The sequence below is a fragment of the Petaurus breviceps genome, unplaced genomic scaffold (genome assembly GCF_028583685.1).
Source record: "Petaurus breviceps papuanus isolate PSGF00001 unplaced genomic scaffold, PetGlider_PUasm1.0 90865, whole genome shotgun sequence".
Classification (NCBI taxonomy): domain Eukaryota; kingdom Metazoa; phylum Chordata; class Mammalia; order Diprotodontia; family Petauridae; genus Petaurus; species Petaurus breviceps.
In genome coordinates this window covers 5,866,830-5,884,205 of record NW_027187367.1, presented here as the reverse complement: position 1 = coordinate 5,884,205, position 17,376 = coordinate 5,866,830, and the positions used below count along the sequence as shown (strand labels likewise).

Below are 17,376 nucleotides of genomic sequence, written 5' to 3'. Positions count from 1 at the left end.
TCAGGGAGTTTAGAAAGTAGAGATGGAAGAGGACTGTATCTCATACCTGGGCAAAAACCTGAGTGAGGACAAGAAGGCAAAAGGTAGAATCCAACAAACAAACCTCAACCTGAAATGTGATAAAATAATCTGGAGGTGGAAGAGGCCTTAATGGTCATTCAGGCAAATCACATCATTTTAGAAATGAGGAAAGCTATGCTATAACTGATACAACATGGTACAACTCTAGTATATAGGAAGGAGAGGAGGAATGGGGGCTGAAGAGGGGAAGATAACTGTCAACCAGGACTGGGATGGTGGAGAAGATCATCATGGAGCAGGTGGAAAAGGAAGAAGGATGCCAACTTCAGAAGAGGTAGGGGAGGGAATTCCAGGTATAGAGAATGCTTATCAAAGTCACTGGGGTGGGGGAATGTGAGACTGTTCAATTTGACTGGAGAATGTAGGAGAAAGCTGGAAAGGTAAATTGGTTCAAAAATGTTTAGGGAAGGAACTCTAACCTTAATCCCACCAAATATCTTTAAATAATCCCTCTAAACAGACTCTAGAGTAGCATAACCCACAAAAGCATGGAGTGAATTAATTTTCCAGCCCAAGACAACTTAGAAGGTCAGCAGGAAAGATCTTTTGCCCAGGGTGAAAGTGGAGCACAGTCTAACACAGACCATGCCAGTGTAGACTGGGCCCTAGGAAACCAGGAAGAGACCTTGGGGCCACTGATTCACTGCCAGTAGTGGTGGTTTCTGGACCTCTCAGCCCACAGATGGTAAAAGGAGTATACAAGTGATCAGGAGATGACAGGGATCCCTTTACAGGACTCTGATACATTGCCTATACTTGGATCTGGGTCTCAGTCCCAGGGCAAAGAGGAACATTGCACAGTAAAGTTGGTGGCCTTGCCTCAGGTATACTGGGACCCTGGTCACAATTCCAGGGTGAAAAAGAGTGCTTGTATTAACTTACAGACCAGTGCACAATACTCTCTTTAACCAACCAACCAACCCCCAGCTTCTTTGTGCCTTCAATATATTTATGTGTTTGTTTGTATGTGAGTATGTTTAATGTTGTAAAGCATCACTTATGCTCCTTCAAGCATGCACTTATTTCCAAGGGTAAGACATTGAACCAAACATCATGATAGATATCTCCCTCTTCCAAAAATACCTCTGCCCTTAACCACTTCATTCTTTGAGGACTTTTCATTCTCTCCATTTATATAGGAAAAAGTACCTCCTGCAAATGCCTATGGTGTGAAAGGGTGAGGCCTTGTACCTAAGTACTCGAACTTCAAATGGAGATCTCCCCCTGCCCCCTAACTTAAACAACAATTTGCTAGAAGGAAAGTAGATGGCCAAAAAATCCAAACAAACTAAAAAAACCTAAATAAGTCTGATAACTGGAAGACTATAAGAGGCTAAAACTATAAATTGCAGAGAAGGTGCTAACTTGTCTTATTAGAAGGGATTTCTCCATCAGGGACTTCAATCAATTCACAATTCCAGTCTCTTCTCTATAATTCTGAAGACTTGTTTCTATGAGACTGGCAGCTGAATGACAGGGCTGGTATGGAGGAAAAGATGAGACTTCCTTGACCCTAAGATGGCAAGACCCTCTCCCTCCTGAAATTCCTCTTTTCTTTAAAGTATTCCACTTAGCTGGAGTAACAAGATATAATCCTTTCAAGACACAAGGAAAAGAAAATCCTTCCTGCCTAATTTCTCATCAGTAACAACTGCTTTACAATCTTTTGTCTTTATTTCTGGGAAGAAATATAAACATGTATTTAAAAATAAACAAATTCATATTTCCAAGGAGTTACGACTGAAGAAGTCCAGAGAGTAGATGGAAAGGTGGGGCGCAGTGCAACTGGTGGGCTCTGCTGTTAAGTATTCAGAAAGCACTGGACTGATGGGTGGGCACTTCAATGCTTGGTATGTCAGGGTACTTTGACTGAGGATCTTGTAGCATGAGGTGTTCAGAGATGTGACAATTCTTTCTGATCCATCTCAGCAGAAAAAGGTGCTACATAACTGTCATTTATAGGCTCCAAGCTGACCCCAGCCAAGGGGGTGGCATGGGTGTCAAGGCCAGAATGAGCTCCTGTCTTCTGATGAAAGAAATGGGAGTCAAGTTCAGGATGTCCTGCTTTGATTTTGGGGCCTCTCCACCCAAGGACAGCTGTGCTCCCAGTGGTATATTTTAAACAGAAATCACCAGAGTCCTGGGCCTCAGTCCTATAGACAAAACCCAAAACTAAGCACTTTGCATCAGAACCCATGGCTCTCTGGCACTGCCACCAGAAACACATGAGAGCCTTCAAGCCTTTTACTCCTCATAGTAGTTGTATAGGGGCTCCATCCTCTACTGCTGCTTCTGCTTGTAGAGCTTCATGGGGTCTGAGACCTTGAAGAAGGCTGAGGCAAACTCCACCATTTTGGATATGGATATTACATTTCCCAAAGTGATCACTCAGACTCCTCCCAAACCACCAGAATGTCAATGCCACTTCAGTTTTGTGTCCTCCCCAGACCAATGTCCCAGGGAACCTCCAGACAGTGTGCATCTTCTTAGACCCTGCAGGAAATAAAAGGACCAGAAAACCATCACACACACACACACACACCCCTCTCCTTTTATGGAGGAGTAAAGCCTACTCTATTGTCAGAAGCAAGGCCTGGCAAGAGACAGTTGTACTCAAACCATCACCCACTGTCTTTTCAGTGTACACATATGCCCTTTCTCAGCTGCAGCAGCCTTACCCCCAAGCAACCACCAGCCCTGCTGAACCAGACTCCACCTCCCTCATACAGAAGTTCATCTCTTCTCTGCATCAGTCACCACAGGCACACCCAAGCCAGATAAAGCCATTGCTAAAGGGAGGAGGGCAGCCATGTGAACTCTTATCCTTTTTTAAACAGAAAGAACAACTGCAGTCCATCTATCTATCTAAGGACAAAGAAAGAGGAATTTTAGGAGGGAGTATGCTCTGCCATTTTAGGACCATCAACTTAGCGTCTGGTAGCATTGAAGCTGAAGGAATTGCCTTTTTCCCTACACCAGCCCTCTTTATTCATGTTACAGCTTTGTAAAACAATGCTTCAGAATTCTAGGGATGAGAACTAGACTTGTGAATTTACTGATCTAGGGAAGTCCCAGATGAAGAAATTCCTGCTAACTAATAAGAGGAGTTAGCACCTTCTCTTTTGGCCAAAGTCAACTTTCTTTCTAGCCAATTGTTGTTTCAATACTTGGGGTGGGGGGTGGTGTGAGGGGGGAAATAGGGTGTGATTCCAATTAATTTCCGAATTTACACCTACTTCTCCTGAGTACAAGGCCCCACCCTTCACTCCTAGTCCTTTGTAGGAGGTACTCTGTCAATATAAATGGAGGGAATGCAAACTTGACAACAGCTGCTACCTTTGAACCTTCAATAGAAAGTTGCTGCAAGAGAAAACATAAAATAAAAAACGGAGATCATCCGTCCGGCTAGAGAGCACACAACCTCATCTTCTGTGTTTAAGAAACCTTGGTTAGATCAGATTTCTGCAGCAACCTTGATTCCCATGATCCCCTAACCGCTGACGATGATGAAGTCAGGGGCTGCTGCCATCAGTCCGGACCAATCGGCGGTCGTCAGCACTACCACTACAGCCGCCTTACCCTCCAGAAACGGCAAGATTGGTACCACCACCACAGAGCAAGCTTTGAATTCGAGTAGCCTCGTGAAGAACAATCCCCATTTAGGAAGTGTAACAGTTGCTTTTGTTGGGACTCCCGCTGCGGCCGCCCCCGCCCCCGCCGCCCCCGCCGCTGCTGCACCCTCAGTCACTCTAATCAACAATGGACCACCAGGATCCGTGGTGTTGCCACCGAGCAAGGAAAATGCTCTCAATGCTGTTTTGCCTCCAGCTTCTTCGAACGCTATTATTCAGACGTCTTCCCTCAGCACTGCTGTGTCCTCTTCCGCATGCACCGTTATCTCCTTCTCCAGCACTGGAGAAGCGGGACCTACCATGGCACTAGGGCCAACAATTCACACAGAAGGCTCTGCTGCAGCTTCGGTTGCTGCAGCGACCCAGAGTGGTAGCAATATTGTAACTACCAATTTGCAGAGTTTGCTTGCCACTGCTGCTGCTTCTGTAGCTACTGTGGGTTCTGGAGTTTCCCTTCAGGCATCCCTTGTGAACAACCAACCTGACTCCATCATGCCAGCCACAGCCACCATACAGGTCATGGAATCAGAGTCCCCTAAAACTATTGTTCAGGCAGCATCTCAACCGCATGCATTGACAACCAGCAGCCAGTCCACCACAGGGGGTAACAAGATCATTCAGCAAACAAGGCAAGGTGGTATCCCCAGGCCTAGTAGGATACCACCTCCTCCTCCAGCTCCTGGGCCCCCTACAGGGATGGCTAAAGGCACTGCCAATACAGTAGCACAAAGTCTGCCAAAGACTTCAACAAGTGGTGGTACTCCAGTATTCTACTTGCTTCCAAAACCTCAGAATCCTACAGATATTCAAAGAATTCAGATACCCTCAGGCATGGTCCTTATTCGATGTGAGAATGGACAGTTGTTAATGATTACTCAACAGACCTTGGCAAAGATACAGGCCCAGACTCAGTCAAAGCATCAGAATACCATGGCATCGTGCCCTGCAACTACCACCAGTGGCCCTCCTGTTCAGAAATCAACTGTACAGGCTCCTGGAACACCAATTATTGCACGGCAAGCGACGCCAATTACCACAATTAAACAAGTGTCTGAGGCACAGAAAACAGTGCAGCCAACTCCATCACAGCTGACTCCATTACAGCATTCTCCTGCAGTCCAGCCTCGGATTGCTGTGGCTGGTAGTGCACAAACAAAACAGCCTGGAACTCCTCAAGTGGCCGAACGAGGAGCCAACATAATTTCTGCTGCTACCACAGAAGCTATGGAAAATGGGAAGAAATGTAAGAATTTTCTATCCACATTAATAAAACTGACCTCCTCTGGGAAACAGTCTACAGAGACAGCGGCAAAAGTCAAAGAATTAGTGCAGAACTTGCTGGATGGGAAAATCGAAGTAGAAGATTTTACCAGCAGGTTATATAGAGAACTGAATTCTTCACCTCAACCTTACCTCGTGCCTTTCCTTAAGAGCAGTTTACCTGCTTTGAGACAGTTAACACCAGATTCGGCCGCTTTTATCCAGCAAAGTCAGCAACAACTGCCCAGGACACAGGCAACAACTGCCCTGACAACAGTGGTGCAGAGCAGCTCGGTTCAACGCACAGCAGGGAAGACTTCTGCCACCGTCCCAGGCGCTCTTCAGGCGCCCGTCATCTTACAGACACAACCCGCACCAGTCAGCGTTGGCAACCAAAGACAACCTACACCTCTGGTTAAGCAACAACCTGGGAAACCACAACTGCCACTAGTAACATTGAAACAAACTCCTAAGGTAGCATTGCGACAGCCACACAATCTTCTCATACTCACCACTCCTCAGCAAATTCAAGTAAATCAGCTTAAAACAATTCCTGCCGTCAAACCTCCAGTATTACCTGGCACCAAAGTTCTTTCTACTGTTTCGGCGCAAGCGACTGCGGCACAAAAGAATAAACCGAAAGAACCTGGGGTTGGATGTTTCGGGAGTAATGATGACATTAATGATGTTACATTCATGGCAGGGATCAACTTATCAGAAGAGAGTGAAAGGATATTGGCAACACATTCTGAATTAGTGGGCACATTAGCAAGGTCTTGTCAAGATGAAACCTTTCTCCTTTCAGCACCTTTACAGAGAAGGATATTAGAAATAGCTAAAAAGCATGAAATCACAGAACTGCATCCTGATGTAGTCAGCTACGTGTCTCTAGCAACTCAGCAAAGGCTACAAAACCTCATAGAAAAAGTATCAGCAATTGCCCAACACAAGTATATTTCTTATAATGATGACGAAAGATACGAACAGATAAGTAATGTTCGGGCACAGCTCAAATTCTTTGAACAGCTTGATCAAATCGCAAAGCGAAGAAAAGAGGAACAAGAGAGAGAAATGTTAATGAGAGCGGCAAAGTCTCAATCAAGGAAAGACGATCCAGAACAACTTAGATTGAAACAGAAGGCAAAGGATCTGCAGCAACAAGAACTAGCCCAGAAGAGGCAAAGGGATACGGACTTAGCTGCATTAGAAGCAATCGGTCCGAGGAAAAAAAAGAAAGTGTATTCTCTGGAATCTGGATCAGGGACAGAGGGGTCTAGAAAATGTACAGCAGTCCCGGGCAGTTCTGGAGTTGGAACCACTAGGAAAATTCCACAAAGGAAAATTCGGGTCAACCTCAGGGATCTCATATTTTGTTTAGAAAATGAACGAGAGACAAGACATTCACTATTGTTATACAAAGCTTTCCTGAAGTAAAATGGAAGAGATCAAAGTATTATTGATTGAGAGGACTAGGGACATTTTTATATATTTGAAGATTATACCTTTTTTGGGTAACAAGAAAATGGGATATTGGTAAAAACAGCTAACTCTTTTTTTGTATTCCTGTTGATAAATGTATAAAGTAGTATAAATTTATAAAATTAAAAAATAAAGGTATAAAATATTATAAAATGAAAATTTTTTATTTCTGTTTATAGATCAACTCTTCTGTATGAAAGACCATTTTTTTTAACACTGAGAATATTTACAAAGGCCTGTGGATATTATTAAAGGACAATTCAATTTTAACTCATCTTAACTGAACAAATGAAGATGAGGATTTTGAGGAAGAGTGATGATGATGATATTGCAGTTCTTTTGGTAGATCTAGAAAAAAAATTAAAAAAAAGAAAGAGCTGATGAACAAGCTCAGAAGGAACAAGAAGAAAAGGCTGAAAAGAGAGAATTTGGATGGAAAATAGCCTCAGGGAAACTCTCCTTAATCTCACTGATTCCTCTCACCTCAGGCCAACTTCAAAATAAAGAGAAAGTGGGATGACGATGTGGTCTTTAAGAACTGTGCCAAAGGAGCAGATGAATTGAAAAAGGACAAAAGATTTGAAAAGTGATACCCTTCGATCAGAATTTCACAAAAAGTTCTTGGAGAAATATATCAGGTAGTATAGTTTTATGTGTTCATTCAGAAGGGCTCATTCAAACTTTAAGGATCCATCTGGCTTTACTTTGGTCAGGATTTTCTTACCATGCTCTTATTTGACTATAGATGTCTTACATTTAAAATTTTAAAATACTTTTTTTTTGGTCAGTAATACTTCATTTCAGAATGGCATCTTAGGTCTAGGAATTTGTCTATCCTTCATTCTTGATTTATCATTTAATAAACCAATTTCTGTTCTGTGAACATTTCCACTTGTTCTCTTTATTTCTTGTAAAAATCTTGAGTGGAAAAATCTGCTTTTCAATAAAGATTTGAATTTTTTTTTTAATCCTTGATTTAGTAAGAGGAGGAAATGCTCCTGTCATTCTCCAGAACTTTTCTTCCCTTTTCTCCTAGAACAAGCTCCTGCCTCATTGAGAAGGAAAAAAAACAATAACAACAGTATTTAGACACGAACAGCTTCATGTTCTTATCCGCTATTTTTAAGAGACTCCATATGGTGTCATAGGAAAAAGGGAAGAACTAGCAACAGTGATCAATATTGATGAGTCTTTTGGTTGTCATGTCATCCTATGTTCTTGAAGAGTACCAAAATGACATCACTAAGTAAGAGTCAAGTTACAATGCTCCTGACTGTGGCTGATCAGACCAGTATAAGCTCGGAATGTTCTACCACAGGTTGGGCACAAATAGTTCATGTGGATATTTGGGGTGGATTCTCTGAATTTTCACACTTTGCATTTCTTTTGAGCTACTTCAATTCTGCTTTGCTCATAGAGCACAGCACCTTCTCTGAGGAGCACACACCATGCTGGGCGGTCCTGTGCCAGGGTCTCCCCTGCCACACAATCAATTCTGAAGTCCTTAAGAAAGAAAGATTTTGAGTGTTCTTGTTATAGGTTGTTCTGACCACCATGTGAATGCTTTGTCCTATGTGAGTTCTCCATAAAATAGTCTTTTAGGCAAGCATATGTTTGGCACTGCGACAAGGTGGCCAGGCCAGAGTAGCTGTGCTTTCTGCAGGAGAGTTTAAAACTGCTTGGCAGTTTAGTTTGAATAAGGATCTCAGTGTCTGGTATCTTATCCTGTATAGTGACCTTCAGAATCTTTCTAAGACAATTCAAATGGGAGATAGTGAGTTTTCTGACATGGTGCTGATATGCTGTCCAGGTTTGGCAGGCATACAACAATGAGGAAAGCACAAAGGCTTTGTAGACCTTCAGTCTGGTAGTCAGTCTAACTCCTCTTCTCTCCTGAACTTTCCTTCAGAGCCTCCCAAACACTGAGCTAGCTCTGGCAATGCATGTGTCAATTTCATCATCAATGTCTACATCCCTAGAAAGTATACTACCAAGGTAAGAGAACTTATCCACAGCACCAAAACTTTTCCATTTGCTGTACCCAATGGTTCCACATATGGATGGTGTGGTGCTGGCTGATGGAGTACCTCTTTTCTTGGTGTTAACTGTTAGGAAAAATTTAGCACAAGCAGCAGAGAAAAGACGAATCTAGAATACAGGTAAGTGGAGAGTTGATGCCTCCATGTAACATGTATGCTTGTGTGTATCTTTACCATTCTGTAACAGACAACATGAAGGCACAGAGAATACCTGAGCAAAGTCACTGGGGTGGGAGAATGAGACACTGGTTGTTTAATTTGACTGGAGAATACAGGTAAAAGCTGGAAAGGTAGGTTGGTTCAAAAATGTTTAGGGGGAGGTGGAAACAAGAAGGCAGGGACTCCCCTCAGTTTATCCCTTTGTTTGAGGATAAAAATGAGATCAAACAAATGGACACCATTATATTTCTTCTCCTCTCTTAGATTAGTTTCAAAATGGAAGAGCTAGACAATCTACACAACCAAAAGAGGAGTTATCTGAGGCTTCCACCAGCTCAAGAAAATGCATGTTCCTGGATAGTGTATCTCCAAGTTCAATTCTAAAAGAGAACTTCTCTGAAAATGAACTGCTAGCACCAAAGACATCCAGGTTTCTGTCCTTGGTGTGTGACCCTAGTTAGGAAGTTGGCCCAAGGATGAGCTTGCTCCACAGAGATAAGGAGTCCTTCAACTACTGAACTGCTCATAGGGATGTGGCATTTCCCAAAGTCATCACTTTGGCTCCTCCCAAACCAGCAGAATGTCAGCTCCAGTTGGATCTTGTGTCCTCCCCAGACCAATGTCCCTGGGAAGTTTCAGCCAGTGTGCATCTTTCTGGGCTCTACAGGAACAAAAGGAACAGAAAATTATGGAGTGTGCATGCACAGGCACGCTCATGCGCACACACACACACACACACACACACACACACATCCCCCTCTCCTTTTATGGAGGAGTGAAGTCTACTCTATTGTCAGGGGCAAGACCTATCAAGAGATAGTTGTACTCAAACCATCACCCACTGCCTTTTCAGTGCACACACAAGCCCTATCTCAGTAGCAGTAGCCTCACTCCCAGCAGCCACCAGCCCTACCTTCAGTGCCCCAGACCCCACCTCCCAGGAACAAAAGCTCATCTCTTCTCTACGTAGATCAGTTACCACAGGCACATCAAAGACAGATACAGTTATTGCTGAAGGGACAAGGGCAACCATATGAATTGGTGCCTTCTTTTAATCAGAAAGTACAACCACAGCCCAGCTATCTATCCAAGGTAACTGTTAGTTTGGGGTCTACATTGCTTTTGCCTGACGAAAATGTGATTTGCCACCCCTTGAGATCTAACCAGACACCTAAGTGCATTGTAAAAGATCCAACTGCTTCCCAGGGACATTTGACTGCTCAGTAGGGAGATCTGGCTACCTGCCAGAGAGATCTGGTTGATCTCTTGTGAAAAGTGGCAGAGGCACCAGATCCTAGTCTGACCAGATTAATTGCCTAGATGGCTTACTGGTTACCTTAAAAGAGGAATTCTCAAGTAATTTGAGAAATGAGGATTTTTTTGTCATTATGTAATAATCACCAAAGTAGAATCTGCCTTACTTTTCAGTAATACTAATAGCTAACATAAGGCTTCCTCTTTTCCAGGTCTTGCACTAAGTACTTTACAATTATGATCTCATTTTATTCTCACAACAATCCATGGAAGTAGGATCTAGTCTTACCCTCATTTTACAGATAAGGAAATTGAGGCAAACAGAAGGTAAGGGACTTGCCCAGGGTCACACAATTAGTAAGTGCACAAGGTCATAATTGAACTGAAGACTTTCTGACTCCAGGCCCAGTACTCTATCCACTGGACCACCTATCCTCCCTTTAAGGGTTAATTGTAGTATGTGGGTTCTTTAACTTGTCCAAGGCCAAGCTAAATCATTAGATAGAATTTTGATTCATTTTGGTTTTTGTTTGTTTGCTTTATGTTCTTCTTTAGGAACAGTATCCATTTTAGGGTTAGAATGTGGGTTCAACAAACAAAAATGCCCCCAAGAGCTATTTGTTGCATTTTGTCGCGATCCTATGATTTCTAGCTGAGTCATACCTCTCCCAGCCCTTTGTGCATATTCTGGTCACGTTCCCGTGTGTTCACATAAAGGAGAAGTTGAGTTAGTGGAAATGGAAAGAGACACAGCTTTATTGGCAGAACAGGTGTGTAGTTACATCTCTCCCTACCTCCTCCTGCCCCCTCATGCTTCAGCCCTTAAATCCCCCAAAGTACACTTGCAGAGCTCTTGGACAGCTCACAAGCAGCTTGTGAGAGAAGGTCGGAGACCAATCAGAGAACAGGAAAACTGTGTCCAGAAGAGCTTGCATACTCCTGAGCACTTACCCTTTGACCCTGAGATAAACATCAAGGTAACAGGGTATTTGCGTGACAACACACAATCTGGGCACCTCAGCACTTCCTAGATAGAGCACTTCCACTATCCACCTCAGATAAGATAAGCACTTACCACGAAGTGCCCTGTAACCAGACCTGAACTCAGAGAGGCTGCCTGAGACCTTTGGGGGGGGGCCACAGACCCTAACAGTTCAACAAACAAAAATGCCCCCAAGAGCTATTAACCTCAGGGACCCAGGCAACTCTCTAACACCCAACTTCAGAGAAGGCGCTGACCTGCTCTGGAAGATGGAGTTCCCCAGGAGCATCCATTCACGAACCAATGAAATACCAGAGTAAATGTCATCTCTTAATTACTTAAGAGACAAGGACTCTATAAGGGTATTGGGAAAGAGAGATACATAGAAAATATGAAGAATGTTTATGTGAAAAAAGTTATATTTAAAAATAAAAGGAGTAAGAACGGTACAGAAAATACCTTAGCAGGTTGGACTGGACCAATCCCCAAGTCTGAGTCTACCCCCAAATATTTTAAAACCAAGGCTGGACAATGAGAGTTTTACTTAAACCACCTTGCCTTATATTAAAGAGATCCAGGGTCAAAAAATAAAAATACTGACAAGTAATTTTTATATTAATAATAGTTGTAGCTGAGAATCCATGAAGATTTTTGCAGCAGAGTAGGGACCTGTTTGAAGCCATTTCTCTGTGAAGAGCTCAATTCCTGTATAACTTTACTCCAGTTGAAGACAATCTATCATAATCATGCATTCATTCATACTGTTTAAATAAAACAAAGGTTTGAACATAATCAACAGATCTTTAAAAATATTTTCATCATTAGCTTCATTAACAAACATGAACACTTTCCTGTAAAAAGAAGAGAAAAATAGGACTATATGTAAAACTATGATTCTCCATTGTGCACAACTGGGTTATTTTCGAGGTATGTTTCAGATTTAACAAGATAGCTGCAACACTGGCTTGCTCCTTTGTTTCCCCCTCTGAAATTCCCTCTGCTGTAGGATTCATTGATGCTTTCTTTGAGAGAAAGAATTTATTGTAAGGGAAGAGAAAGGACTAGGCAATGAAAGTCCAGTTGTGGAAGCACATGTAAACACTGAGGTTGGTGAGCTTGCATCTGGAAGATTGTGAAGATAGAAAAGGGAGACAACCAGCAGCCCACTTAGAAGAGGGCTCACCGTATCCTAATGTTAGCGCATGGTCCAAGGACTATGGTCCAAGGTCTCCTCTTGCTCTGTCATAACAACTATTGCTGTTACTTTCCTCCTCCACTCTGAGGTTGTCTTCTTTTACAAATGAGTGTGATCACCAAAACCAAATCCACATATGGTCCTTGTTTGAAAATACATGTGTGTGTATGGGGGGAGGGGAGTAGAACCAAGACCATAGAATAAAGGCAGGACCTCACCTGGGCTCTCCCCAAAACCCTTCCAAATATGTGTAAATAATGACACTAAACAAATTCTAGATTAACCCACAAAAAGAAGTAGTAAAACAATGTTTCAGTCCAAGACAACTTAGGTCAGCGAGAAAGGTTTGTTGTACCAGGGTGAGAGAAGAGCTCCCCTTGTTATCTTTCCAACTACTACCTGAGGAACAGTTTATTCCTTTTCCAACTGACATATATCACATTCTTTGGTACTTGTGTTAACAATGAATATGAAATACTAATACCTCGATGTTGTGCCCACCAATGTGTGACCTGGACCCCTAAATGACTGGCCTTTTCATGGACCCATTTTCCTAGTACCAGAACATTCACTATCTATGTGAAATTCCAGAATTGTAGTGATAATGCAATATTCACAGCACTGATGGTGACTATGAGCATGCTGACACAAGTATGAATCACAAAACACAACAGACTTTCCATATAAAAGACAGAAGCAAAACATTTATTCAAACTCCAGAAAGTCAAATCCCAACACTAGGAAACCAAATGCATCATAACAATAAAGAAGTTAATACACCATTTCACAGTAGGAAGTCACATCATCCTTAAGCCTTCCCACAAACAAACGCTCACAAGCCTAGCTGTCTCCTTGGGTGTGTCCTCTCCTCCCTCCAGCTCTACCTGCTCTGTCTTTCAGCTTCCTGTGGACTCTGCTCCACCTTTCAGCAAATTCCTCCCACCACAGGCTCCATGTGATTACATTCGACTTATTAGGGAGCAAGGGAAGATCTTCAAATTCCCTTAGGCCTATGAAGGGGCAGGGAAGATCTTCCAATTCCCATTATCATTACATTCAACACCAAGATCTTTGATGTCTCTTACATAGCAAAAATACATTAACAATACATCTCATTATATAGGTTAATGGGAGTTTAGGGGTTACTGGTGAAGTAACTGGTGTCAATGGAACTTTACAACAATATAATAGGGATAGCAGAAAATAAGCACATAAAAATATCTTAGGGTGGGGGCTTGGACACAAGCACCCCATCACCCCCCCACCCAAATGAATAGGGCTCAAATTATTGAGTGAAGGGCAAAGGTCTTTTCTCCTATAGTTACTTCCTGCTGAAATTGAATATAGAATTGCCCCTGCCCCACGATGTCCCATTTGAGAGGTCATTTCTTTAGCTGGCATCCAGCACTTAGTCAACACCAGGTTCAGGGGTGACACATCACAGTCATGGACAGGGGTGACATCTGGCTTAAGCAATCAGACATCTGCAGGTGGAAGTTGCTAAGTCTATAGGAAACAAATCTAGCAAACAAGTTTAACAGACAAAAAGACAAAAAGAAGTAGATATAGAATCAGTTATGCTTCTGGAGTCCATAAACTCACTATCATAGCCTCATTCACAGTAGAATATATGAGTTAAGGGCACAATCTGGTAATCATCTTCTCCTGAATAAACAATAGTTATAGTATTGTCTTTCCCATGTGCAATAATCTCCACAGACTTTGGAACATAGTCTGGCTTCTGCTTTACTCATACTTTAGCTACCAATTTTATTCTATCAATAGAACCAAAACCTTCAGTTCCTCTGATAGTTATTTGATTTTGTTTATTTTAAAGCAATTGGGGTTAAGTAACTTGCTCAAGGTTACACGGCCAGTTATTTCTGCTGTGGTGCTAAGTATCAGAGCCCAGATTCGATCCCAGGTCATCTCGACTCTGGGGCCGGTGCTCTTACTTGCTGTGCTACCTGGCCACCCCATTTTTTTTTTTAAATCAAATGCTTTATTAACTTCTAGTTTACATCATTCATTTCTGTAAGATTTTGAGTTACAAATTTTCTCCCTATTTTTCCCCTTCCCACCACCCCAAAATAGCAATCCCAGTGGATATCCCCTCTTGCAATCTGCTCTCTCCCATACCTTCTTCCATACCCCTTCCAACTTTCCAGTAGGGCACGGTGGATCTCTACACCCCAGTGCCTGTATGTCTTATTTCCCAGTTACATGTAAAATAATATTAATAATAGTATATATATATATATATATATATATATATATATATATACACATTAAACACTTGATTTTAAAACTTTTAATTCCAGATTCATTCCTTTCCTCCATTGTCACCCACCTTTACTGGGAAGATAAGCAATTCAGTATAGGTTGTACATGTGTAGCTATGCAAAACATTTCTGATAGTTATTTTAGAAGGAGGATCAATTTTCACAAGAGGGTATTGTTTCACAAGGAATAATAATCACTTGAACCAGTCTATCATTTTTACAAAATTGTATGGGTTCTTCACCCAGATTTTAGAATACTGCAATGATTTCTCCTTGATAATTAGAATCTATTTCTTGAACCAGTATATGTATTCCTCAAGCTGCTAATCCTGATTTAGGTAATATCCACCCAAAATGACTTTTAAGGATTCTCATATATATTCCAATGGAGATTTTTCTTATTTCTTTTCTATCAAACCCAAAGTACTCCAAACAATGTAAATCATATCCTGCTGAATCAGGTGTTCCTGGATATGGTGCTGGGACATCTTTTGACACAGTCTAATACTCAATATTTGGGATCTTATGTGCTTATTGCTTTCTAATTTGCAGATTTGGGGTCATCATTCTGGTTAAAGGAATACTTTCTGCCAATAGTCTTTTGTTCAATTATGTAAAGCAGTAAACAAATTGTCCTTCCAAAGTTGATATGAATTATTAGAACTTAACTTCCTTAACTGTTCTTTCAATAATCCATTCATTTTTTTAATTAACCCAGATGCTTGTGGATAATATGGAATATGATACAGTCATTCTATATTTTTAAATATACAGTATCTTTTAATTTCATTATCTTTGAAATGTAACCTATTGTCACTTTGAATCTGCATTGGGGTTCCATAATACAGACTTATGAGATCTAGAGTTTTACAAGTATTTTTCTGGGTAGAATTCTTATAAAGACAAGGCACTAGTATACCTGAATAGGTGTCAACACAGGTACATGTAACTTTTCATCTTTCATCTTGGGACCAATATAATCTATTTGCCAAATTGGCTTTGACTTTTCCCCTTGTTATCTTTCCAGCTACTACCTGAGGAACAGTTTATTCCTTTTCCAACTGACATATATTACATTCTTTGGTACTTGTGTTAACAATGAATATGAAATACTAATACCTCGATGTTGTGCCCAGCAATGTGTGACCCGGACCCCTAAATGACTGGCCTTTTCATGGACCCATTTTCCTAGTACCAGAACATCAGCTGGTGTCTGAGTAGGGACAGTATGTTAATTAGCAATCTTTGCTAGTCAATCAGCATGTGCATTGTATTCATGTTCTGGTATGGTGAGGGCCTTGTGAGCATCTACATGAAGAATTGACAAATTAGTAACCAAAGACATGTCCCATATATCTTTCCATATTTTTTTTTGCCCCAGACTTGTTTACCATGAATTTTCCAATTTTGATTTTTGCACAGGGGCATCCATGTAGCTAACCTATTAGCTACCTACCCATGAATCAGTGAATATATGACACTATCCTCCTTGCTCTATTTTGATAACTTGATGTACTGCCATAAATTCAGCATATTGACAACTTCCACCTGTCCCAGTACTTTCTTTAATCTGAGTCTCCCTGAAGGTGTGACAAACATGGATACGATGATTCATGAAGATATGTAGGGGCAATTCTTACTTCTATATTCCATCTAACATTAAGCCCCTTTTCTCAATACATTTTATATAGCTTATTAGTTGGAATGCCATTAATTCTTCCAAAATCTAGCCCTGCTCTCAATAGAGCAGCAAACAATTCTTTTCTTGTCAATCTATTCTGACTTTTAATCCACTGGCTATTTACTCTTCTCTCTTGAGAAAATTTATCTTTTTCCTATTTTCCTAAGTCACTTAACTGTGAAATCACTTCCAGCACCTCCAAAAGAGGGTGCCCTAGTTCACTAATTAGTAGAGTCAGAATCAGGTGTTTATAAGCACATCAGAGGAACCCTCGTGCAGACCAATCTTTGTCGCTTCCTCCCTGTGTGGTTTCACTTCTCCAGGCCTCCGTTATTTCCTTAATCAAATGAGGGGAGTGCAATCAGCAGTTTTAGGTTTCTCATACCTTGAAAGATAAATGACCAAAGAGCCACAGAGATTATTACACCACCTTTTCTTAACCCTGAAAATACCAAAGACCTCATAGAGGTTACACATGAACTTTTAACTCTGAAAAATAAAATAAACCAAAATCAAATACCAAAGAGCTCGCAGAGGTTATAGACAAAAAGGCTTCTTTGTTCTGTTGGAGGAAAGAAACTAGACATGAGATCCAGGTTCTCCTCTAACACTGAGGAGACCCAAGGCAGCCAAGCTAAGCCTTGATACACACACACATACACACACACACACACAGTTGTGGGTAGACAAAGAACAAGGCAGTGAAATATAACAGCAACAGTGAGGCAAGTTTGTCTAGTGACAAACCGTCTACTCACAGCAGGGCTTCATGATAGGAATGTGGTTGCTGCAGGTTTTTGTTTTGCTTTTTTCTTTTTTGGTTAAAGGAATTCCAGAAACTTATTTAAAAGATGGTAAGAAAAACAAACCAAGATTTTTCCATCTTTGTTTTCCAAGAGAACAAAAAGAATATATACACATTGGGTGTCCTTCCAAGTCACATCATTGCTGCCCAACTAAATAAGCTATGGGGTCATCTGGCCTCTGGTGTTTCATTCTGTATGTCTCCATTTCCTCTTCTGTAGGCTCTGGGGCTTCATACATGCTATGTGTGGCAGGGCCTCTTCCTCTCATCTAGCTGTACAATCTTCTCGATGTACAGGAGGTGGACCTTGTCAGCATTTAATGCCTTTTTCAGTTTTTCATATATTTTTTTTCTTTACACTTACTGTCAGAACTATTCTTTCCAGGCTTCTTCTTTTTCTTTCTTTCTTTCTTTCTTTCTTTCTTTCTTTCTTTCTTTCTTTCTTTCTTTCTTTCTTTCTTTCTTTCTTTCTTTCTTTCTTTCTTTCTTTCTTTCTTTCTTTCTTTCTTTCTTTCTTTCTCTCTCTC

The 17,376-nt window shown here is 41.3% G+C and overlaps 3 pseudogenes; 2 read left to right on the top strand and 1 right to left on the bottom strand.

The window, feature by feature from the left end:
• LOC138150214 (antigen peptide transporter 1-like) overlaps positions 1–17,376 on the top strand; it is a 153,396-nt pseudogene that overhangs the window by 85,151 nt on the left and 50,869 nt on the right.
• LOC138150188 (transcription initiation factor TFIID subunit 4 pseudogene) lies at positions 3,585–6,407 on the top strand (annotated as a pseudogene).
• Positions 16,987–17,376, bottom strand: part of LOC138150035 (pre-mRNA-splicing factor SLU7-like) — a 2,085-nt pseudogene continuing 1,695 nt past the window's right edge.